At 39.4% G+C, this 26,193-nt stretch overlaps 1 pseudogene; it reads left to right on the plus strand.

Annotated features, from left to right (window-relative positions):
* Window positions 1–805: 805 nt before the first annotated feature.
* LOC109097244 lies at window positions 806–22,391 on the plus strand (annotated as a pseudogene).
* The last annotated feature ends 3,802 nt before the right edge of the window (window positions 22,392–26,193 follow it).

Below are 26,193 nucleotides of genomic sequence, written 5' to 3' on the forward strand. Positions count from 1 at the left end.
GACCAAGTGGTCAGCCTTTTGTAAAAGTCACTGTTTCTCGTCAATTCCCCAACCTTGCTATACTACCAGTGTGGAAAGTCCCATCAGTGCCAAGGCGGTCAATATTCCCCCCTGTTATGATGACCTAGCAGAGGTTTTTAGTAAAACTAAGGCCACACAACTACCCCCTCACCGTCTCTGGGACTAGTATTGATTTACTCCCCAATGCCATGCCTCCCAAGAGTCGTGTTTACCTGTTGTCTCGAACTGAATCCCAAGCCATGGAGGATTACATTGAAGAAGCTCTGAGTTCAGGATTCATCCGACCTTCTACTTCTCCAGCGGCAGCAGGATTCTTCTTTTGTTCTTTGTAGGACGGAGGACTCAGGCCTTGTATTGATTACAGAGGATTAATCAATGTCACGGTAAAATTCCGCTACCCCCTGCCATTGGTTCCTTCAGCTCTGGAACAGCTCCGTGAAGCAAGGATATACACCAAACTCGATCTACGAAGTGCATACAATTTAATTCGAATCAAGGAGGGCGATGAATGGAAGACTGCCTTCCTCACCACTAGAGGGCACTACGAGTATCAGGTCATGCCGTATGGACTTGCCAACGCACCAGCTGTTTTTCAGTCCTTCACAAATGAGATCTTCCGTGACTTTGCTGAATCAGTATGTAATTGCCTACATTGATGACATTCTCATCTACTCCAAGTCTGAAGCAGAACACGTTAACCATGTCAAGACCATACTCACTCGGCTCCTGAAGAATCAATTGTACGTCCTTCCTGGGTTAGCACATTAGTCATCAGGGTGTCAAGATGGATGAAGCCAAGGTTACGGCAGTAACGGAATGGCCCCAACCATCCACCGTCAAGGAACTTCAGAGATTCCTGGGATTTGCAAACTTTTACAGACGATTTATTAGAAACTACAGCATGGTTGCTTCACCTTTGACATCGCTCCTCAAGGGAAAACCCTCCAAACTCAGGTGGAGTGAGGAGGCCACTCAAGCATTCAACACGTTTAAAGTTAAGTTTACCACAGCTCCCATCCTCAAACACCCTGACCCCAACTTACCCTTCATTGTGGAAGTAGATGACTCTGACCCAGGAATTGGAGCCGTGCTCTCCCAGCGCCATGGTCAACCAGGTAAACTGTACCCTTGTGCATTCTTTTCAAGGAAGTTAACGGTAGCTGAGCAAAACTATGATGTGGGGAATAAGGAACTCCTGTCAATGAAAGCAGCGATAGAGTAATGGAGACACTGGCTCGAGGGAGCAGTCCACCTGTTCCAGGTGATTACAGATCACAAAAACCTGGAGTACATTAACCCTCTGGAGTCTAAGGGTATTTTTGGGGCCTGGAGAAGTTTTGTCATGCCCTGACATTTGTGCTTTTTTCAGTTTCTTATAAATGTCTAAATGGCTAAAGTCTAATCTCACTGTAATCAGCACAAACTGGGCTATAATAATATGTGAGCAGCATGTATGTACATGATTGTTTTTTTGAGAAAAAAAATGTTATGCGTGGTTAGTGAAAAACTAAAAATGTTAAATCACTTGAATAAGGCAATAAAACACATATAGAAAATTGGTTCCCGGGACTTTTGAGAACTGGAGCTTGTAGCCTAGAATTTTTTTTTCTAAATGATGTGAAAATCATCTTGTTTACTCACAGAAAATAATATATTGATTTAGATTTTCTAAGACACTTTTTGTTGGTAAAAGTCATATGCGAGTAGGCGTCAACTATCATGAATTCACACCTGAGAAGACAAAGGCCTGCATAATGAGCTGCATAATGAGCCATTCAGTCAGCTGTGTCACTGAGAGGGGTGAGTTACAAGAAAGAATTTAAGGACAAAATAAATGTATATAATTTTATGTTTGTAGTTTATTTAGAATATATTTAAGTATCCCACAACATAATTTAATATTCACTTGTAAATGCAGTTAAACAGTTTATTAGGAACAATCAAAGCTGACTTTCAAACTGAATTTTTTGCATCATTATTCCAGTCACACAATCCTTCAGAAATCCTTTTAACAATCTTATTTTCTACAAAAAAATACATTTATTGTTATTATTATCATTATTATTATTATTAATGTTGAAAAGAGCTGAGAATAATTTTTTCAGGTTTTTTAGGGGGGATAAATTGGAAGAACAGCATTGTTTATTACATTTGCTACAGTTACTTTTATTGGTACATTCATATTTACATCAAGCTTTTGAATGGTATAGTAGTGTATATTGTTATTGAAACTTCATAATATTTCACTTGATTATACATTTAGTCAGGAATTATAGTTTGGAAAAAGTCTTTGGAAAAAGTCTAACTAGTAAAATGTTTACCACGTTATGTGAAAACTAGTACAAGTATAGAAATAAATAAAAAGAGACTTACTCATGTTTATGATCTCTGCTGGATAAAGTGCTTCATTCTTTTTTTCTGAGGAAATCCAAATCTCAAATCCTCAACCTCAGCACATCTTTTTGGGGTGAATTATGTCTTATTCCTCTCATCGCGAAGCAAACAGTTAAATAAAAAAAACTTGAAGAACAGTCTTGCTGCATTGTCTTCTGTTGTGTGGGCGTATTCAAGCCGCGTGCTTCAGTGAAACATTAGAATTTGAATAGGGCGCTCGGCACGTGGGCGTGGTCGCATTAGAAGATAATGAAGGGAGACGTGAAAAACGGACATCACGTTGTTTTCATATGGATTACTTTATTACTTTATATTTGTTTTCGGCAGCACTTGTTTAGTTTAAAAGTAGACGTCAAGCTTTCTATAGATATCTCTCTCATGTCTCTGTGTTGAGTATTCACTGAGTTACAGTTCATTTTAATGACACGTTTGTAACTGAAGATCAGCGCAGACAAAGGCTGCAGACAGCACTCCTTGTTTGTTATCTTTATTTTATAAATGCACAAAGTTTTGTGGTTATTATGTCTGTATACAAAAAAGTAGACCCTTTACAGATTCGATTGATGTATTGCTCTTATCTGTATGGTCAAAACTGAAAGTGTAATTTAAGTTCTTTTCGGGGTTATCAGGAGAATATACGCGTTAATCGACTCCAGAGGGTTAAGGGTGCGAAACGGCTCAACCCACGCCGAGCTCGCTGGTCCCTCTTCTTCACGCGCTTCCAATTCACAGTGACTTGTTGCCCAGGAAGTAAAAACACCTGTTACGTAACTCGTTCTGGTGACCTTCAATATCCAAGGATGTCACTAATTACATCAAAGCCTGTCAAGTTTGTGCTCAATCCAAGACCCCCAGAGAGTTACCATCCGGACTTCTGCAACCTCTACCCATTCCACAACGCCCTTGGTCTCACCTCTCAGTAGACTTTGTGACTTACCACTGTCCAATGGTTTCACGGCAATCCTCGTTATCATAGACCGGTTCTCCAAGTCATGCCGGTTGGTCCCCTTGAAAGGACTCCCCACAGCCATGGAGACTGCACAGGCTATGTTCCACCACGTTTTCAGGAACTATGGAATCCCAGAGGATATTGTCAGCGACAGAGGCACCCAGGTCTGGAGAGCGTTCTGCAAACAACTGGATATTAATGTCAGTCTCACATCAGGTTATCATCCACAAGCTAATGGTCAGGTGGAGAGATTAAATCAAGAGCTAGGCAGATACTTACGATCCTATTGCAGCAGAGAACAACATCAATGGTCAGAATTCCTCCCATGGGCAGAGTATGCACGAAACTCCCTGACTCATTCGTCAACAGGTCTGACCCCTTTCCAGTGCGTCCTCGGATATCAACCCCCTATGTTCCCGTGGTCTGGCGAACCATCATCAGTCCCCGCTGTGGATGACTGGATTTGTTGTAGTGAGAGGGTGTGGGACAGTGCTCATGTCCGCCTTCAACAAGCTGTAAGAGTACAGGAACTCTAGGCTAACAAGCGACGCCAGCCACACCCTCCCTACCAACCAGGACAACGGGTCTGGCTCTCTACACAGGACCTGAAGTTGCGGCTACCAAGCAGGAAGCTCAGCCCAAGGTATGTTGGTCCATTCAAAATTCTTCGAAGAATATATGAGGTCACTTACCAATTGGAGCTTCCTGCTAACTACTGTATCTCTCCCTCCTTCCATGTGTCGCTGCTTAAACCGGTCCACCCGGATGCTGACCCCAATCACGAGGCTCAAGACCCACCACCGCCACTGGACATTGATGGAGCACCAGCCTACAAGGTCAAGGAATTACTGGACTCTAGAAGGAGAGGGGGTCAGCTCCAGTATTTGGTGGATTGGGAGGGTTATGGACCTGAGGAGAGGTCATGGGTAGCCGCCAGTGACATTCTTGATCCGTCTCTCACGGAGGACTTTCTACTCTAATTTGTTCTAAATGAGAAATTAACATAACTTTATAAGTAGCCTACAAAATTTGCATAATGATTATGAAATATTTTATCTAGGCCTAGAGTGTTTTTCTTTAATTTCTGCTGACTGCATCAGTCAAATGTAACATTGGCGAGGCGAAGCTGACGGCTATTGGTGAAAATGCACTGTGAAGCGATCCCTTGCAAACTTGTGGTTAAAGCGCCACTCAGCGGTCAAATGCTGCAAATGCATTTTGCAGATGAGGCGGCAGCGGTAAAAAGCAGGTTCTGGTTGACCACCTACTGTACGTCCAGAGCCTCAAATATGAGAACTCAAAAATGTTTTAACTATGCTCTGATTTGTCAAGGTACCAAAGTCTGCAAACAAAAGTCAGAGATAAAAGCCTCCTGAGTTATGAATGAGTAAAAAAAAAATATTCTTTGGGGTTTATCTGAGATCAGGCTACAACCAGATTCTGTAACAGCCATGCAGATTAAATAAGTTAATTGCTAAATCAACATCCTCATGTATCTAAGCGTAACGATGACCTCCTGTCTACATAATTCTTGGTTCGAAATTGTCCACATATTTGATTTGCACTGACAGCCAATTAAATTTAACTGAACATGAATGTTGATCTATTTTGGGAAAGCATTGTAATCAGTTAATGAGTTGTAAGAGAAATCTTCTTGATCTCATTTTGGTGCTTAATTAACCTTGAAATTAGAGATTTCCCCTGGCTGGAGAGACTAACCTCTGCTTTTTTGTGATGTTTTTTAAACCCATCTCCTGCTTTCTTAGATTAGGTACATTGTCAAATGGATTGGTTATTTGTTTTATGCTCTCCGTCTCTACCGTTAACTCTGCCCTTGTTCCAGATGCCTCTGGGAGAGATGGAGGATTGATGCTTTTTCTTAGTTTATCCAGCTGAGTGATTGAGACAGCTCTGATAGTAGTGTCCACACATGCTGGCAGCAGTCACAGTGGTCATTTGTGTGTGCATGCAAGCATGTGCAAAAAGGCCATTTAAGTGCAGAGTAAAATACAGTATATGGTAACAACGGGGAATATTTACAATGATTCTCTCATTCAACAATCTGAAAAACTCACATCTGGAACCTAGGATGCCCAAATATTTTAACGAGGGTTTAAGTTATTCAGAAAGTGGTAAGTATGCTATCCTTAGGGTGAATACAAGACTGGAGTTCAAATGCTTCGTACGGCACTGCTTTGGAACCAAATTGAAGAAAAAAAAAATTAATAAAAAAAAAAAATATCAATTGATTATATTTTTTTATAAATTGTGTTTTTTTTTTTCTTGGTTTTTTTTTGTTATTTAGAACAAAATGTTTCAAACAAAGCATGTTTTCATAAGAAATATTATTTTATTTTTAGGTTTTTGATGGCTAAAAATATTAAAATGTCAAAAGATGGTAAATTATCAATATTTCCTTCTATTTACTAAGAATACTAAGTTGGCATACTTGTGCTAAATGTCAGTTTCTTGTTGAGAAATGTTGAGAAACATTAGCTCTTGATTCCCATCCTGCTTGGATCAGTACATGTATATTATGCTAAATGTTTTGATCCATACATGTATATTATGTTAAATGTTTTGTAAAAAAAAAAAAAAAAACTTTCTATAAAAGTCTGGCATACTTGTTTAAAGTAATATATCCTAAAATTACACAGACCTTTTTTCTTTTGTTGCAAAGGTTCAAAGGTTACTGCATAACAGGAATAACCCAGATGCTGCTCATGGACAGTTTAATTTCAGTCAATTTTTGAGGTTACATTTTTGTGGATGTTGCCGTAAGAGTCAGCTGTCTGAACGAGTAGGGTATTCCTGCAGAATCGGAGGCTGCAGTTTTAGGACCCCGGTTATAGGACCCCAGTTATAGGACCATAGTTTTTTGTGACAGCATCACCTACCGAACTGGATCCCCAAAAACACTAATTTGAGATGGACGACATGGACAATCAGACTGTGAGTACCGATATTCAATTAACTTTTATTATATTACATTTAAACGAAGCAAAGTTTACATGGCCAAAGTGAGAGCTCCTAAATACAAATTAATAACTAATTCCCACGAATTTAGAATTTGTGTTCTAGATTTATTAATTACTATGAAGTTCTTAATTCGTGGCCATGATTTAATAAATCCTTTTATAATTTTATAATAAGTAAATCTAGCCAGCACATTAATTTAACTTAAAAGATGAGAATGAAAGCATGCTGATGTTAAATGTGTAAGATTTACCTGTAGCTTACTGTATTAGTGTGATAACTTGCTTAATCATTGTTTTACCTTATTAGTTAAGTATAGAATACCTCTTATATATTTACACATTTGGAGTTTGGAATTAGACGTCAGTAACATGAATATTCTTATTTGACTTTCTCTCTCTACAACTCCAACATTTTATAAGTGTTAAATCAGAGATATATATTTCAGTTGAACATGTTAAACAAATGTTTCTTATTTATCTCTCTCTCTCTCTCTCTCTCAGAGTTGAAGCCTTCAGCCATTCTGTCTGCAGCAACTGATGGAAAAGGGGGTCTTTTTGGTGCTTTTGTTCTTGCACAAATTATATATATATATATATATATATATATATATATATATATATATATATATAAATTAATTCTTTAATCATTCCAGAGTTTTGTCTTGCCTCTCTACAGCCGTTACAATATCTGGCTATATCATTTAGTGACTGCATATGCTGATTCCATTTTTATTTTACCCGATAATAAGAAAATTAGTTAAACTTAAGGAGGTTAATCAATATACAGTATAATTCAAGAAACTAATACTTACTCCACTTTTTCAGTTGTTTAGAGATTGATGTACATTTTTAATTTTTTTTTGTGTAAATTAATTTGTTTAAATTTAACCTCTGATGCATTTTTTAATAAAAAACACATTTTATAAAATATAATAAAAATACTCCTGAGATTAAATGTCATTCGAACTATGTATGTACAAACTGCAACCGTTGCTATATCATCCAGTTCGGCAGGTGGCGCTGTCACAAAAAACTAGGGCCCTATAAGTGGGGTCCTATAGCTGGGGTCCTAAAACTGCAGCCTCCGATTGTGCAGGAACATACTATTGGTCTGAACAGTAGATAGCAAGGCTGCCTGCCTTTATGTCTTTGGCTTTCTCTGCCTTTCATTAAAAATGTTCCTTTCTGTTTCTCTGGTTGTGCCGTATGGACTGGTGCATTCAGATGATCTCAACTCACAGACACATTTAATATCACAGCCAGATGTCAACTCTTGCAAGCCTTCATGTCTGTGTGTGTGAAAGTGTGCCAGAAAGCCGAACATTGGTTGAGGGACAGTGAGACCTCTCATGAGCCACACGTTAAGCAGGTGAGGAAATGAGAACTTCAGAACAACTCCTGCAGCTCAGCAGAACTCTCAAGGGCCCTATTCTTGTTCTTGTAATCAAACTCTATCTCTCTCTCTCTCTCTCTCTCTCTCTCTCTCTCTCTCTCTCTCTCTCTCTCTCTATATATATATGAGGTATATTTATAGTAACTAAGTATAGTTACAAGTACTAGGGTTAAAATGTTATATTTATGTGGAATACATTTACAACATGTTTTATATTCATGCTATTATATGTATCTATTCACATTAAACCATACACTGTAAAACTGTGATGTAAAAAAGAAAAAGAAAAAAAGGCCCACATTCTAATATACTGTTTTCCATTAAAATAGTAATATACCATAGAAAATGCAGTCTGAGTAAAATGTTTTTTTTTTTTTTAAATAAAAAAAAAAAAAACAAGCAATAATAATCAATAAAGAATTCTAAAAACAACTTGTTCACATAACTTTTTGAATTTCTCTAGCGTTCAGACACATCAAGAATCAGCATATGAATCTCAACAATGGTATTCACTATTGTGATAATAGATAACAATCCTCTCAATAGTAAATGGATAAGATTAGGCTGCTAACTGATGATTAAATCATCATTAATAAGTAACCCACATCACAATGAGACTGTGTTTGTCTCTTATAAACACATTAAAGCAGCCAAATAATAATACTAAGAAAACAAAGGTCAGTAGCTCAACAAAGTTGCCTTTATTTATATAGTGCTTTTAACAATACAGATTGTGTCAAAGCACTTTATGCTATTAAATAGGAAAATAGTGTGTCAATAATGCAAAATGACAATAGTAAACACTCATTTTTTAGTTAAAGGCAGTTCATCATTGAATTCAGTGATGTCATCTTCCAATTCAGTTCAGTTTAAATAGTATCTGTGCAATCAAGTCGACGATATCCCTGGATATTAAGTATCCCCAACTAATGGCACTTTTCCACTGTGTGGAACGACTAGCCTTGGCATAGCTCAGTATGGTACAGCACAGCTCGGCTAGGCACGGTTTGCGTTTCCACTGCAGTTTAATATCGCATTAGAGTGGGCGGGATTATAGTTGCGCCGCCTCTACTGCCGCGACTCCTAAAAAAACTTTTTCATTCCACGTCGCCCCATCAAGCTCTCTCTGGATCCGGTCCTCTGCTATCAATGAAACAGACGTTTGTACTTCCGCAGCAGACAACAAAACTTTTTGGTTGTTAAAAAAAAAAAAGGTGCGCTCATCACAAAGACTGAGAAAATTACCGCGGAATTGCAGTTAAAATCTGACTTTTTTCAACAGAAGTGGGCACTTATTGAAACATTTGCTTGAAGGAAATAGTTCATATATATTAATTTTAGAACCATGCAGATAATTTGCAGGTGCATTGTGGTGCATTTACTGAATTGCTGTCAGGGAATTTATTTATTTTTAATTTAGTGTTTTTGTTGTTGTTGTTTTCTTAGTGCTTATTTATTTATTAATTTACTTTTCATTAGGGCTGGGTGATATGCCCCCCCCCCAAAAAAGTCCCCGATTTTTTTCACCAAAAATCCAATTTATGATTTAAATATTTTATTTTTTTTGCCCCCCCCTACAATATTCAAATGACAACGAAATTGTTCAAAACAAGTTTTAATATAATTATTTATTTATTATTTACCAGTCAAATTTATAACTGCGAAGATGATAAAAAAAAAAAAAAAAAAAAAAAAAACTGTAACATTATTACCTTAATGCTGGAAAGACCTTTATTTTATTTATTTATTATTATTTTTTTTTATATAAATTATTTGTAAATAGAGCAGACACTGTCTAACTGTGTCTACACCGGATGCGAGAGTTGTTGTTCCTTGCCCCACTGCGCTAAAAGTCTGTCTAAACTTGACATCACACAGTTGCAAATAATCTGAACGTAGTGTCAGAACATTTCGTCATCAATAGAACGAGCATCAGTTTACTGGTGGGGATCGTGTCACATCACGCCGAGTCCAGCTTAGACAACATCACTGGGTTCTATTGTCTTTTATTGGATAGCGCTACTCGTGCCCGATGTAGACATTGCATGCGTTTTTTAATGGGTTAATTTACAGCCCTGCTTGTCTTTAATGTTTTTATTAAATATCTGTATTGACTGCATAATCATATCATCGTATTATTTACTGCCATGCGAGCCACAAAAGTAAAGCTTGGTGAGCCGCGCAATGAGCATTGCTGCAAGTTGCTTTTTGGCGGATATGCTGTGCTTGTGCTGCCGCGGTCTTGTTCATTTTGTAGGGCAAATCCGTGATCAGCAGAGTTTACAAGGTCTTCACTGAGGATCTGTCTCGGGGGCTCATCTAGTTGTCCTGGTCTCCACTGACATTCAGGGCTGTAGAGGTCATCTCTAGGTGCTATAGGTTTATAGATAATAGTTCAGCCTTCATCACTATAGTCCCCCACAATCTGGTCTCCAAGATCAGAAACCTCAGACTGAATGTCCCACTATGTGACTGGGTTGTTGATTTTTACAGTACTACTGTAATCATATTATTATTAGTTGGTCGTTTTTTGGTAAGTAACTCAGTAAACACATTATTAATAAATCATAATATGTTTAGACTGATTGACAGGCAATCTGACCAATTATAATGCCAAATCCACCATCTTGTCAGAAAAATAATTGATTAACTTCGGGGGACTTAAACTTTATAAAAATGTGTCATATTGATGTCTTTCTGTGGTTTAAATAAAATACTTTGTTCATTTATATTTATTTTTATGCTTTAAGTATTTATGAAAAGACAATCGCTTCACGTGCTGCTTGAACTGAGGCAATACAGTGATCTGTCATGACACATTAAAGAGCCACAAAATGGTATTTATTTATTTTTCTTTCTTAAAAAAAGACAGATTTTGAAAGCTGACACATTGTTTCATACCAGAAGTACCTGCTCTGTCTTGTCTGTCACCATGTTGTCAGTGGAAAATCATGAAAAATTAATGAATGCAAATCCATTCCTGTTATGCTTTGAGGCAGTATGCACAGAACAACATTTCATACTGTACTTCCTCTGAGAATCCCATATCACACTTTTATTACATTCTTTCAACAAACTTTATTAATCAATAGTAATTAAATTAGCAGCAGATTTAGACCTTTACCTTATGATGTGTAAGGATTTTTTTTTTTTACACTCCTACTTGATGCTAAGAGAACTTGTGTGGGTTGCAGGGTGAGTAGTGGGTTGCAAGTATGAAAATCTTATTAGAATCTTATAAAAAAAAAAAAAAAATCACACACATAGTATATATGTCCAGTTTTGTTTTTGCTTGGTGAAAACCCATTACAAACACTTACCCCCATCTCTTGGACAAGGTGCATGTGCCAAGATGCCACAATTATCCCAGTACTATTTGACAAATATCCTGTGTAGAGTTCATCTGCAGAAGAAAACATTGCCAAATCATGTTTTCTACTCTTGAAATTGCTAATATATTTCCTCCTTCTCCAAATGATATCCGTGAAAAACATCCCTGGCTGTTAAACTCAATGGTCAAATCTCCCTCAGATTGAAAGAAAAACCTTATTTTACATGTATATGCAAAGTATCAATGAGCCTTGGCAGTGTTATTCCTCCAGGAAAAGATAGCATTATCGCATCTCTCAAAAGCATCAAAATGAAAAGAAGTATTTACTTTGCACGAGTCAGTCCCCAAGACAATGAGTGCTATGACACAAAATAAGCGTTTGGATTTGTGAATGCTTTGGACATCCTTGTGGGGTTCAAGAGCTCCTTGGGTATAAGAACAAAATAAAACAAAAATAAAAAAAAAAGAAGAAGGGAGAATGGACACACACACACACACACACACCACACACACACACACACAGGAAGTCCCTTGTATCATCAATCTCATCCTTCAGAGCAGGACCCCCCTGAGTCTGCACTGCTGTTCTGTCTCTCTCTGTACTGCAGCAGGTCTCCAGACACCCCTGTCTCCAACCAGGGTACTGGACCAGCCCACAGCACATTAATGTGGCACACTTCCGATTATACAACTCTGAAGTCAGTTTCCACCTCTCTAAAAACTACATCCTGCAGTGGAATTGGAAAACATTCACGATTTAGCATCAGTCTTAAGTGATGATAGTTGGAACATCCAGAATATCATCTGCCAAAATTTAGGGGTGGGTCATAATTAGGGTTGGGAACCGAGAACCGGTTCTTATTCAGAACTGGTTCTGTTTTTTTTTTTTTGTTTTTTTAACTGAAACCGTGAGCAATTTCTAAGTTTCGGTTCTGAAAACGGTTCTGGTGCGACACGTGACCAAGCGCTGTGAGCAGCCTTGTGCTGGTGTTCTGATGATTTGGTGTTTCCCATAAAGGATGTCACAAACCAAATAACAGAAATGCCGCCCTGCCTCTTTAATTACTGAGCACATTTTCTAATGACGCGCACTCCACAGACACGCGCGCCGCGTTGTGTCTTTAACTGCCGAACACATGTTTGGCAGCGTACAGCACCTGCCTCCACTAAATTACATGATATATTTCCCATATTGTCATTAATATATATACTGACGTCAACTTATTGGACCACTAAATAAATAGACTGCTATTGTTATGTAAGTATGAGGGTTAGATTATTTAGTGTACAGGTAATTTCAGGAGTGATAAACAAAGTGACAGAAAATATTTATTTTATTTGCATTTTAAATGTTTAAAAATGTGGAAACCACTTATTGCATCACACCATCTCCTGACTGCATTATTATTTGTAAAATAGGGGCTTTGTGGAGTGTGTGTATACATGGTTATAAGTATAACAGTTTATATTTCATTAATTTAGGGAAATTAACAAGTGTCTTAGCCCTCAAGGGACTATTTGGCCAACCAGCTTATTCCTGCTTGAAAAGCAAAATGTTATTAATAGTGTAAAAAACATCAATTTTGAAGCACATGCTGATTGATGGACTAGCATTGCTCAGCATTAATTACTTCCTTCCAGCAACACTACATTCAATGAAGGTAAAATAGTAAAAAACATAAAAATAGTTCATTTAAATGGAATCAGACCTGGAAAATTTGTATACTGTAATATATATGTTGAATTTCGACATTGCCAACCTTTAAATTAAGTTGACAGTAAGTAATAAACAGTATTGAGCATTGACTAGTTTAGTATTGTGCATTTTTCTTTAGTACTATTTTTTTAATAGTTGTTTAATGATTTTAATGGAACAGGAATCGGAACCGGATCCGGAACTGGAAAATTTCTAACGATTCCCAACCCTAGTCATTATGATGTTATGATATTTGGATCATGTGTCACTTAAGGTGTGGTTATGAGTACATCACATAAGAAAGGTTGGTGGGATCTCTAACTTGTAGAACCTCTTGCTGTATCATCAACACAAGGAAGACACAAGTAATAAAATAGATTGTATTAATAAAAGATAGATGAGTAATCAACAACTACTAAATTAATACCATTAATGAAATAAGAATAAAGTGCATAAGATGCATAAAATGCAAGTGGTTATGTTGGGTATTGCTATGTCAGAGTTATGTTATCTGAAAAAAGATAAACTGTTGCTACTCTGAAAGTAATAAGGTGAAGAACCTTATTATGCATCAAACAAATATGGGAAAGATTATTTGTTATCAACTGTAATCAGCTATATAATATCTAATATAAATTTAAAAAATCATTTACTGATACTATACAGCAATGCCAAGGCCTCTGGAAGAGGTTTGGATAAGTGATAATTACGTTCTCTGTGGTCCAGTGAGCAGTGCGGTAGCAGTGACTTCATCTACTGGTTGTGCTTGTAACAATGCAGTGGGGAAAGAATTTCACGTTCTGAACCTGATTGAATACTCTGTCTCTTCTCCACCAATAAGCTGGTGTGTGGTGGGCATTCTGGCGTAATATACAGGTGGATGCTGCACACTGGTGGAGGTTGATGAGATTCCCCCCTTCTATGTAAAGCACTTTGAGTTCCCAGAAAAGCATATAAGAATATAAATGAAAGGAATTATTATTATTATTATTCTCATTATTATATTATTATTATTATTATTATGAAGCCTGAACATAGATTATCTCTTTCCTCACAGGCTGGAGGCTCAGAATGTTGTCGTATCTGTTGCTGCCTCAAAGCTGGAGACTCAGGACTTGGTATCTGTTATTTCCTCTTCTTTCATGGGTCAGAGGTTCAGAATGTTGGTGATCTGTTGCAGTCCTTTCCTTGATAGGAATCTGATATTGTCTCACAGTGACTCAGAACTTCTGTGTTTCTGTTAACGTCTTTTCCATTGCAGTACTCAGACTCAGAACTTGCTCTGTTAGTGTCTCACTCTTGTCTTTTGGGAAGGTACATTTATCCCTTTCCGATGAGGAGGATATTGCAATTTGGCGCTTCTCCATTTTCAGGCTGTGATTGACTGTTTCCATCAGAGTGGGGGACACAGTGTGGCCCACCCTTCTTTCCTCCTGTGGAAATTATTTGCATTGTCCAAACACACATTTAGAAAAGTGTAATTAAAGCTTTACCAATGCATTATTCACTTACCAAACCACAAGCAGAGTACCTTTGGCAATGTTACGAACACATTAAGTCGAAACATGATGGAAAAAGATTTAACTGTCATGCATGCATTTATTAGTCCTAAGTAAGATGACATGTGTGTTGTAGTTTGCATCAGTTTAAGGTTCTGAGAACATAGTTATGAATGGATTTGCATGGAAGTCTGTGATCCCTCTTTGTTTCACTTGCTGCTGCTACGTCCAGAGGTCCTAAGGAATTTTTAAGGCGGTCACAGGCCAAAACCTGAGGAATCAGTTGGTGGGTGAAGAGCAGAAACTGCATTCTGACCAATAGGAAGTCCTTCCCAGGTTTTGTACCAAAGGTCTGCTTCTTGCCCTCTAAGAGGTGTCTAGCTGTTGTCCTGGCATCTTTATCTGATAGCATTGGACAGTTCCCATAACACCCAATGTACTTGCTACATCGTTAGAAGTATGGCATCTACACTAATATTAGTCTGTTTCTCTCTTTTTCCGAGGTAGCCACCAGATCCAGTTTGTATCCAGATCAGATGGTCACTGCAGTCACCCGGATCCAGTTCGTATCCAGACCAGATGGTGGATCAGCACCTAAAAAGACCTCTACAGCCCTGAAAGACAGCGGAGACCAGGACAACTGGATGAGCCCGAGATACAGATCCCCTGTAAAGACCTTGTCTCAGATGACAACCGGGACAAGACCACAGGAACCAGAGTCCTTTGCACAATGTGACATTGCTGCACCCTGGAAACTGCTGATTTTGTCTGGCCAGAGGAGAACTGGCCCCCTAACTGAGCCTGGTTTCTCCCAAGGTTTTTTCTCCATTCTGTCACCGATGGAGTTTTGGTTCCTTGCAGCTGTCGCCTCTGCCTTGCTTAGTTGGGGACACTTCATTTCCAGCGATATCATTGACTTGATTGCAAATAATTGCAAAGATACTATTTAAAATGAACTGAGCTGGATGATGACATCACTGAATTCAATGATGAACTGCCTTTAACTGTCATTTTGCATTATAAACCTAAACCATCAGTAAACCCTAGAGATGGTTGTACGTGAAAATCCCAGTAGATCAGCAGTTTTTGAAATACTCAGACCAGCCCGTCTGGCACTGATAACCATTCCACGTTCAAAGTCACCAATATTTGCTTTACATGCAGGGATCGACTGGGAACAGTAATTAATGCGTTCATGACCGCAAGGTTAGATTATTGTTAGAATATGCTTTAATAGGTGGTTGCTCTGTGCCTTTTAAGGGTTAGTTCACCCTCACACTGCTTCAGGGGGTAAAAGGCCTCCTGTAGCAAATCAATGTGTTTTTGTAAGAAAAAATATGCATATTTAAAATTATATAAACAATTTTGTGTAACTTCCGCTAACTGTCTTGGCACGTTAATGAGAAACTGGCTTTCCGGTGGATGCTGCAGGACGTAGGCATAGTGCATGTGTGTGTGAGTCTCATGAAAACCAATGTTTGTTTACAGGAGCAAAGGAAGCAAAGTTTGTTTACTTTACCAAAGGAAAACCAATCTTCTCTTGGCTTATATCAAAATCCTCTGACATTTTTCTTTACAAATCCTCATTTTGTACTTATAATTCATGACCACCATTTTGTTTTGTTTCATCTCCGTCACGCTTCTGCATTTGTCACTAATCACCAGCGCATGTGCTATGCCTACATCCTACGTCATCCGCATACAACAGTAAAAGAAAGGTGTTTATAATGTTTTAAATATGTATGTTTTCTAACAAAAACACATCGATTTGCTACAGGAGGCCTTAATTCACCCACCGGAGCCATGTGAGGCACATTTGAATATGGATGGATGCGCTTTATTCAACCACTTTTGGACTGTTGAATAAAAACAACCGCCCATGTCATAATAAAGATTGGAAGAGCAAGGACAATTTTTTATATAAATCTGATTGGATGCTTCTGAAAGAAGAAAGTCATATACACCTAGGATGCCTTGAGGGTGAGTAAAACATGGACTAATTTTCATTTTTGGGTGAAATATAACCTTTAATAAACAAATTACAGCTGGTCCAGAATGCAGCAGCTAGAGTTCTTACTAGAACCAGGAAGCCCGGCTTTGAAAAGCCTTGAATGGTTTGGCTCCTCAGTACTTGACTGAGCTCTTATCACATTATATTCCTTCAGGTCCACTGCGATATCAAAATTCTGGCCATTTGAAAATACCTATAATAATTTAATGCCCAAACTCTGGAACAATCTAGATTAAAAACCCACCTCTTTAACCTGGCTTACACATAACATACTAACACATCTCTACTATTCAAATCTGTTAAAGGATAGTTAGGCTGCAGTAATTAGGTCAACTGGAACTGGAAACACTTCCCATAGCACCCTGTGCACTTCTACACTAATATTAGTCTGTTTCATTCTTATTCCAAGGTCACTGTAGCCACCCAGATCATAGAGATGATAGTGGATCAGCACCTAGAGGTGACCTTGACAGTCCTGAATGTCAGCAGAGACCATGACAACTAGATGAGTCCCAGAGATAGATCACCAGCGAAGACCTCATCACCTAGACGGCCATCGGCACAAGAGCACTGGAACCAGGATGAGTCCTCTGCACAATCTGACTTTGTTGCAGCCTGGAATTAAACTGCTGGTTTCATCTGGCCAGAAGATAACTATAGAGTTCCTTTGATACACTACTTTCCTGTTTCATACTGTAAGAATGCTTTGACACAATCTGTATTGTAAAAGCACTATATGAATAATAATAATAATTCCTTTCAACACACTCAAGAACACCTTACAATTATAAAATACATAATTAAAACAGAAGGAAAAAAAACATAATACAACACAATAAACAATAATACGAAGAAAAAGCAATACCCAATAACATAACTAAATCACTCAGTATAGGCTAATCTAAAAAAAAAAAAAAAATGAGTTTTGAGACGTGATTTAAAATTGAGAGTCTAAAACTATTAAGTATGTCCTGAGGTACAGTATTCCAAATCATTGGAGCAATACAACTAAAGGTTCTACTTCCCATGGTAGTCAAATGTACAGATGGTACAACAAGAGTCACAGAAGCAGAAGACCTGAGAGATTGGGTAGGTGAATACACATGAAGAAGTTCACTCAGATATAAATGTGCTAGATTGTGAAGAGGCTTATAAGTGAAAAGTAAAATCTTAAATTGAATTCGATATCTAATTGGAAGCCAAGTAAGGTGCCTCAAAACTGGAGTAATATGCTCTTTCAACGATGTTCGTGTAATGATCCGAGCTGCTGAATTCTGAACCATCTGAAGTTTATGAATAAGTTTCTGTGAGACACCACTGAGAAGACAAAGACAGCAGTACCATTAACAGAAAGAGATGGTAGAAGACAATTGATATTTCGCAGATAGTAATATGCTGACAATGTAATATTATTTATATGTGCATCAAAAGACAGAGTGCTGTTAAGGATGACACCCAGACTCTTAACCTGAGAAGAAGGAGAGATAACAGAATCGTCGATAGTATGTGTAAAACTTCCATGGCTATGCAGTTTTAATTTAGTACCTACTAATAAGACTTTAGTCTTTTCATCATTAACTTTGGGAAAATTGCATGTAAACCATGATTTAATTTCAGAAAGACAAAGCAAAAGGGAAGAAGATGGTAATACTGAATTAGGCTTCAAAGATATTGTAACAACTAGCAGTTGTTCTATTAACGTGGGCTAACTGGAGCTAAGCTAGACTGTTGTTAATCTAACGGCTAGCAGGGTGCTAGCACCTATACATCACGATTTACTTTCACTAGCGAGCAGAGCAAACACTTGCGTCCCATACACTGCACGTGAGTGTCTCTGTGAGCAGAGTTATTAACAAACCAGCCGACAGAAGGCAGTTTTGTCTATTACTCTTTTAATTCTGTACTCAATATTCAAACTTACACAGGCATGGCCATATCACAAGTCACTCCTCTACACATCTTTCTCCATGACGGTGACAGTGACCCATTTATAAAACAGGGCTGTAAATGAACCCAAATCAACTCACATTAACTTGGACATGAACACACATAACATTACTAAAAAAACTCAACCATCTTGCTTAAATAACCCATAATTGAACGCTAAACAAATACCCATAATGCACCTGGCTGCCAGTGCTGACTTCTGGGTCATTACAATATATAGAGCTGGGTGTCATCTGCATAACAGTGAAAGTTTATATTAAATTTACGGAAAATCTGTCCTAGAGGCAATAGTCAAGTCAAGTCAAGTCGTCAAGGAGAACTGGATCAGTCGGGGGGCCAGTTCTCCTCTGACCAGACGAAACCAGCAGTTCAATTCCAGGCTGCAGCAAAGTCAGATTGTGCAGAAGAATCATCTGTTTCCTGTGGGTGATTAATAAATAATAAATAATAAATAAATAATAAACAGAAGAGGGCTCAAAACTGAGCCTTGAGGCACACCACTGGTTATCTGAGATATCCGTGAAGGATTTTTTTTTTATCTGAATGAACTGAGTGCGACCAGATAAATATGATTTAAACCAATCAAAGGGGATACCAGTGATTCCAATAGAAATCAGCCTCTGCAACACAATACTATGTGCGATAGTGTCAAAAGCTCCAGTTAAATCAAGAAGAATGAGTTCTGATAAAAGTCCAGAATCCGCAGCCATTAACAAATCATTTGTGACTTTAATAAGTGCTGTCTCTGTGCTATGATATGGACGAAAGGCAGCTCAAACAAGTTATTCTCCATTAAATGAGCATGTACCTGCTGAGCAACATTTTTTTTCCAGTAATTTAGAAAGAAAAGGTAAATTAAAAATGGTTTGAAAATGTTCTGGGTTATTATGATCCGCACCAGGTTTCTTAAGTATGGGAGTTACAGCTGCTACTTTAGAAGATGAAGGAATAATACCAGTGATAAGAGGAGAATGTATGATTTGAGTTATCAGTAGTAACAAGGAAGGTAAACAAAACTTTACAAGATAAAGGGAAAAATTAACCACATGACCCATTATTGTGAGTTAAATTCTTATGAACAGTTTAAATTTTATCACTGAAATAAGTCATAAAAGTATCAAATATAGTATTAGAATGTGAATGCAATGAAATAACATCTGGTGGTCTCAAAATATTATTCATTGTAGAGAACAATATTTTTGTATTCCCACCACCAGAGTTTATCAAATTGGCATAATAATTTGTTTTAATCAACTCAAGTCAAGTCACCTTTATTTATATAGCGCTTTAAACAAAACAGATTGTGTCAAAGCAACTAAATAACATTAATTAGGAAAACAGTGTGTCAATAATGCAAAATGACAGTTAAAGGCAGGTCATCATTGAATTCAGTGATGTCATCATGCAGCTCAGTTCAGTTTAAATAGTATCTGTGCAATAATTTGCAATCAAGTCAATGATATCGCTGTAAATGAAGTGTCCCCAACTAAGTAAGTCAGAGGCGACAGTGGCAAGGAACCAAAACTCCATCGGTGACAGAATGGAGGAAAAACCTTGGGAGAAACCAGACTCAGTCGGGGGGCCAGTTCTCCTCTGGCCAGACAAAACCAGCAGTTCAATTCCAGGCAGCAGCAAAGTCAGATTGTGCAGAGGACTCAACTGGTTCCTGTGGTCTTGTCCCGGTGGTCATCTGAGACAAGGTCTTTACAGGGGATCTGTATCTGTGGCTTATCTAGTTGTCCTGGTCTCCACTGACATTCAGGGCTGTAGAGGTCCTTTCTAGGTGCTGATCCACCATTTGGGCTGGATACATACTGGATTCGGGTGACTGCAGTGACCACCTGACCTGTATACAGACTGGATCAGGTGGCCTCGGAATAAGAGAGAAACAGACTAATATTAGCGTAGATGCCATTCTTCTAACGATGTAGCAAGTACATCGGGTGTTATGGGAAGTGTTCCCGGTTCCAGTTGACATAATGCAGCCTAAAAATCCTTTAACGGATTTGGATATTAGAAGTGTATTAGTGTGTTATGTGTAAACCAGGTTAAAGAGATGGGTCTTTAATCTAGATTTAAACTGCAAGAGTTTTGTTTTGTTTATTCCAGGTTTTAGGCACTAAATAGGAAAAGGATCTGCCGCCCGCAGTTGACTTTGATATTCTAGGTATTATCAAATTGCCAGAGTTTTGAGAACACAGCAGACGTGGAGGACTATAATGTAACAAGAGCTCGTTCAAATACTGAGGTGCTAAACCATTCAGGGCTTTATAAGTAATAAACAAGATTTTAAAATCTATACGATGTTTGATAGGGAGCCAGTGCAGTGTTGACAGAACTGGGCTAATATGGTCATACTTCCTGGTTCTAGTAAGAAGTCTAGCTTACGGTCACCACAACCACAGTGCCCGGATGCAGGTGGCTTCTGCAAGGCCTCGAACGGATCATCACGTGGGCAAGAATGAGCTTCAAGCCTGTGAAATCCAGGTCCCTGGTCCTAGATCAGTTCCACTTTATGTTGGGAGACACCAGAATTCTATCAGTTTCGGAAAAGCCAGTGAAGAGCCTGGGCAAACTCTTCACTCACAATCTGATGGACACCGCTGCTCGGCAGGGTACCAGCGATGACCTGGACACATGGCTCTCGGCAGTGGATAAGTCAGGACTTCCTGGTAGGTTCAAGGCCTGGATTTACCAGCATGGCATTCTTTCTCATCTCCTCTGGCCACTGCTGATCTACGAAGTCCCAATTACCACCGTGGAGGGCTTCAAGCGGAAGGTCAGCAGATCTCTGCGCAGGTGGCTGGGCTTGCCACGGAGCCTAAGCAGCATTGCTCTCTTTGGCCATAACACCAAGCTACAGCTTCCCTTTAGTAGTCTGACAGAGGAGTTCAAGGTCACACGAGCCAGAGAGGTCCTGCTCTATCGAGACTCAGTTGACACCAAGGTCTCCACAGCAGGGTTAGAGGTCAGAACAGGAAGGAAGTGGCGCGCCCAGGATGCAGTGGAACGGGCAGAGGCAAGGCTGCGGCATAGCACCCTGGTGGGTACGGTGGCTACGGGGCGGGCCGGGCTTGGTAGCAATCCCAAGCCGTGCTACATCAAGGCCAGAGGGAAGGAGAAGCGGAAGCTTATCCAGGAGGAGGTACGGGCCGAGGTTGAGGAAGCTCGCTTCAGCAGAGTGGTAGGCATGTCCAAGCAGGGGGCCTGGACAAGGTGGGAGAAAACAGCTGGCCACAAGATCACTTGGGCAGAGCTCTGGAAGGCGGAACCACACCATTTTAATTTCTTGGTTCAGTCAGTGTATGATGCAGTCCTGCCAACCTGTTCACCTGGGGCCTGGTGGATTCACCTGCTTGCCAACTCTGCTAGAAAAGAGGATCATTAGAGCATATCCTCAGCTGCTGCTCAAAAGCCTTAGGAGATAGATGTTATCATTGGCACCATGACCAGATCCTGAAGGCAGTAGCAGACGCCATCTGCACTGGCATTAATATCAGCAAACAGCATCATCCAAACAAGTCTGTAATTGCCTTTGTTTGAGCAGGCGAGAAGCCGCAGCCCCCTAGAAAGACCCAAGGGGGCTTGCTCGCAACAGCAAGAGACTGGCACCTCCTTGTGGACCTAGGGAGTCAATTGAGGTTCCCAGACACCATTGCAGTCACATCACTCTGACCAGACATGGTCTTGATGTCCCCAGCGAGTAAACAGGTGGTGTTACTTGTACTTACGGTCCCCTGGGAAGACAGGATGGAGGAAGCCCAGGAAAGAAAGAGGGCCAAGTACGCTGATCTGGTAGCTGAGTGTCGGAGGAATGGGTGGAAGGCCCGCTGTGAGCCTGTTGAAGTGGGCTGTAGGGGCTTCGCAGGCCAGTCTCTACATCGGGTCCTGGGACTCTTAGGGATTTGCGGACTGCATAGGCAAAGAGCCATCAAGAACATCCTGGGAGCTGCTGAGAAGGCTACACGGTGGCTCTGGTTAAGGAGGGGGGATGCGTGGCGTAGGGCGCTACCTGGACACAAGTCGGGGCCTGATCACCCCCGGCTGGGTCGCCCGGGTGAGGGTGTCTGATGTAAGACCCGAAACACCCTATGACCCCGGGAGCATTACTGACGATGTGTCCAGGTTGCACTGCAAGGTGTATTTAAGTACTAGCTGCTGCATTTTGGACTAGCTGGAGTTTGTTTATTAAGCGTTCAGAACAACCACCCAATAAAGCATTACAATAATCTAACCTTGAGGTCATAAATGCATGGATTAACATTTCTGCATTTGACATTGAGAGAATAGGACGTAATTAAGATATATTTTGAGATGGAAAAATGCGTTTTACAGGGGGATAGAATGACCTGGAGAAAGCACTTCTAGAGAAAGGTGTCTTTCTTAGGAAAGATTGCTATCAAATAGCACACCTAGGCTCTTAACTGATGATGAAGAATTGACAGAGCAGTTATATGAAGCACAGTTATATGAAGCACCATTACTTCAAAAGAGTTATACTTAAAGCCCGCCCTCTGAGAAATACTGCAACCATTGTTATAAATTGAAGCAACACCTCCCCCTTTACCTTTTGGATGTGGCTCATGTTTATAACAGTAATTTTGGGGGGTAGACTCATTCAAAATAATGTAATCATCAGGTTTTAGCCAGGTTTCTGTCAAACAGAGCACATCTAGGTTATGATCAGTGATCATATCATTTACAAAAAGTGCTTTCGTAGAAAGGGTCCTAATATTCAATAAGCCAAGCTTTATCACTTGTTTATCTGTATTTTATTTGTTGAACCTCAATTAAATTGTAACTCTTAAATTGGTTTGGAAGTTTTTTGTATTTTCTAGTTCGGGGAACAGACACAGTCTTTATAGTGTGATATCTAGGTGAAGGAGTCTCTGTGTGATGAGAATTAACTGACTTCTGTGACGTGAGGCGGCTAGCAGATGGTCGGTTTAGTCTGTCTGCTTCCTGACCTGGGCCCCAGTTAGTCAAGTACAAACTCTAAGACTATGTGCCATATTTCTAGAGAGAAGAGCGGAACCACCCCAGGATGGATGAAGACCATCTCTTTTCAACAGGTCAGGTCTGCCCCAAAAGCTCATCCAATTGTCTATGAAACCTATGTTATTCTGCGGGCCCCACTTAGACATCCAGCCATTGAGTAATGACATTCTGCTATGTATCTCATCACCACGGTAAGCAGGGAGGGGACCAGAGCATATTACAGTGTCTGACATCGTGCTTGCAAGTTCACACACCTCTTTAATGTTATTTTTAGTGATCTCCGACTGGCGAAGTCAAACATCATTATTGCCAGCGTTAATAACAATCTTACTGTATTTACGTTTAGCATTAGCTTGCACTTTTAAATTTGCCAAGATGTCAGGCGCACTGGCTCCCGGTAAACATTGGAATATGGTGGCTGGTGTCTCTATTTTTACATTCCGTACAATAGAATTGCCAATAACTAGAGCACTTTCATCAGGTTTCTCAGTGGGTGCTTCACTGAGCGGGGAGAACCTGTTTAATGTTTTGACTTGAACAGAAGAGCGGTGTTTTGACCCCCTACTATGCCACCTCATAATCACCCAGTTGCCCTGCTGCAGAGGCGCTGTTACTGGAACTGAACAATGTACAGGACTCCCTGAGCTAGTTGCATCCAAAGCGGTATCTAGAGCCCTCACATTCTTACTGTCCTCAATTAAAGTTTGGATGCATGTCTCTAATTCTAAAATCTTCTCTGTCAGCCTAACTAATTTCCTGCATTTATCACATGTGAATCCCTCGTCGCCAACAGAGAGAGAGATAAACTTTACATGTGGCAAGCGGTGCAAATAACAATAGCAGGAGAAGCCATTAGTCACTGTGATTGATGAATGATTCTTACCAGAGTTGTTTGATGAACTTTTGGGAAAAAAACGGCGCGAGAGAGAGAGAAGAGGAGAAAAGAAAACTAATGACAAGCTAACGAATGGTAACGCGCTGCAGGTGCGCTGCACTCACGGATTTAGAATAAAAGTGAAATAATTAAATGAATCAGATTAGATTGATAGATAATATCAGAAGTATGGTGGGAATTAAGTTATATTTTATCACTTTAAACAAGAGACAGTGATAGTAAGATATAGATTCTACAGAAAAACAAAGCTACACGGAGCTACGATCACAAACCAGCAGCATGGCAAACAGGAAGGAGCAATAACAGCAGAAGAAAGGGCTTCTAGTCTCTAATATGGTGATCATACATTTCCTTGTGTACAGTTAAACCAGATCTCATATATAAATGCTCAAGTTGACGCCCCTTTGCTTTTAACTGACGTAACTCAGGAGTATACCATGGAGCAGTATGAGCAAGAGATAGTCCAAGTTCTGACAGGTGCAATAACATCTAAAACGTTCTGCAACTGGTCGTTGTAGTAAGAAGTCAACTCATCCAGGCTAAGTAATCCCTCAGTGTTCAACATGTTATCAACTTCATTGGCAAAAACAGACAAATCTATATTCTTAATATTGTAAAATGTGATAGTATGGCTTTGAGCAATTTTTGATACAGTTAATTTGGCGCTGAAAGACACAAGCTTATGATCAGATATGGACAGGTCACATGAACTACAATTAAAGGTGTTATTCCAGTGCAACAAATCAGGGCCCGGTTCCCCAAAACGTTCTTATCGCTAAGTAGTTCTTAACCTATTCCTTAACCTCTCTCTTAATGTTATGGCAAGATTCCGACATGTTCGTACGCTAAGTATATCTTCTGTAAGTCACGATTTCGTAAGGTTGGTCTGGACCATTCGTAAGCTCTCTCTTAGCGTTGTTTGAGCTCAAGACGCTAGAGCACCCTCACTAATTTTAGAAGCACCATCAGTGATTATTTCTGGAACCTGGTTAATATGCTTTTATTGCAAAACTGTATAAAAAAACAACAAAATACAAATGCACTTAATAAAACAATTGAATAAATGCATATTTATAAGTTAAGCACTTAACTAAAATAAGAAGGCTATTAATAAAATAAATAACTAAGGCTATAATCATTTTATAATCAGCTTGCTTCCATTTAATGAGATAAGCCTACTCCTCATCTGAATTAGAAAAAAGGCGCTTCTAGTCTTCAGTGATGCAAGAACGTTTGAGCATACACATAATCTTTGAGCAAAAGCAGAGCCAATTCGTAAAAGAACAATGTATATTTAAAAGCACACATCCAGTTTTGTGTGAGTGAAGGAAATCCACTTGCGAGTGGAGATTCGTGCTCACGCATTACATGGATCACGTAACATTATGCGCTCTCGATATGTCAAATATCACGCAATAGAAACAGCCTAAAATTAAGTATAAAGAGGAGAAGAAAGCGGCCGTAGGCAGCTACACATGCCAGGATCCGCCACTGCCAGATACAGTTAGAAAATTGCTTAAAGTCTATCGCAAGACATCTGGTGGGGGGGGGGGTTATTTGTTGGAAAGATGCATGCACTTGATTGCACTGCAAACAAATAACAGCAATATGGAATGCTGATTCAGCACCAAACTGTAAATCTCTTAGCCCACAGCAATACACCCATTCATTCATATCTGTCTCTCACACGCACACCTGGGGTGGCAAGCCAAATTTCAGGGGGGGCGGTGCCACCCCTGGCCACCATGTAGACACGCCTTTGTACAGGCCTATTTATGAAGTTGACTTTTTTTGGTATCAGAACTAATATGGTGGTAATTAGCCTAGGCTATTTCGTAATGTCATTAAAGCGTTTAAATTGGCAATCACTTTTGATAAATAAAATCTGGGAAACAATTTGGCTCTAAATGGCTAAGATCTATAAATGGGTAAGCATGGTGGTGTCCAGTAAGTGACCAACTATGGCAGCGATCCAACTTGTCCTTGTATTGAACCAAAGACGGCGCGGGCCGCGGAGCCATTTAGTCCATGTCAATTTTTTTATTCTGCAAAACTTAAGCCCTTTTGACATTTTGCCTGAC

This window comes from Cyprinus carpio, chromosome B4 (genome assembly GCF_018340385.1).
Source record: "Cyprinus carpio isolate SPL01 chromosome B4, ASM1834038v1, whole genome shotgun sequence".
NCBI lineage: Eukaryota > Metazoa > Chordata > Actinopteri > Cypriniformes > Cyprinidae > Cyprinus > Cyprinus carpio.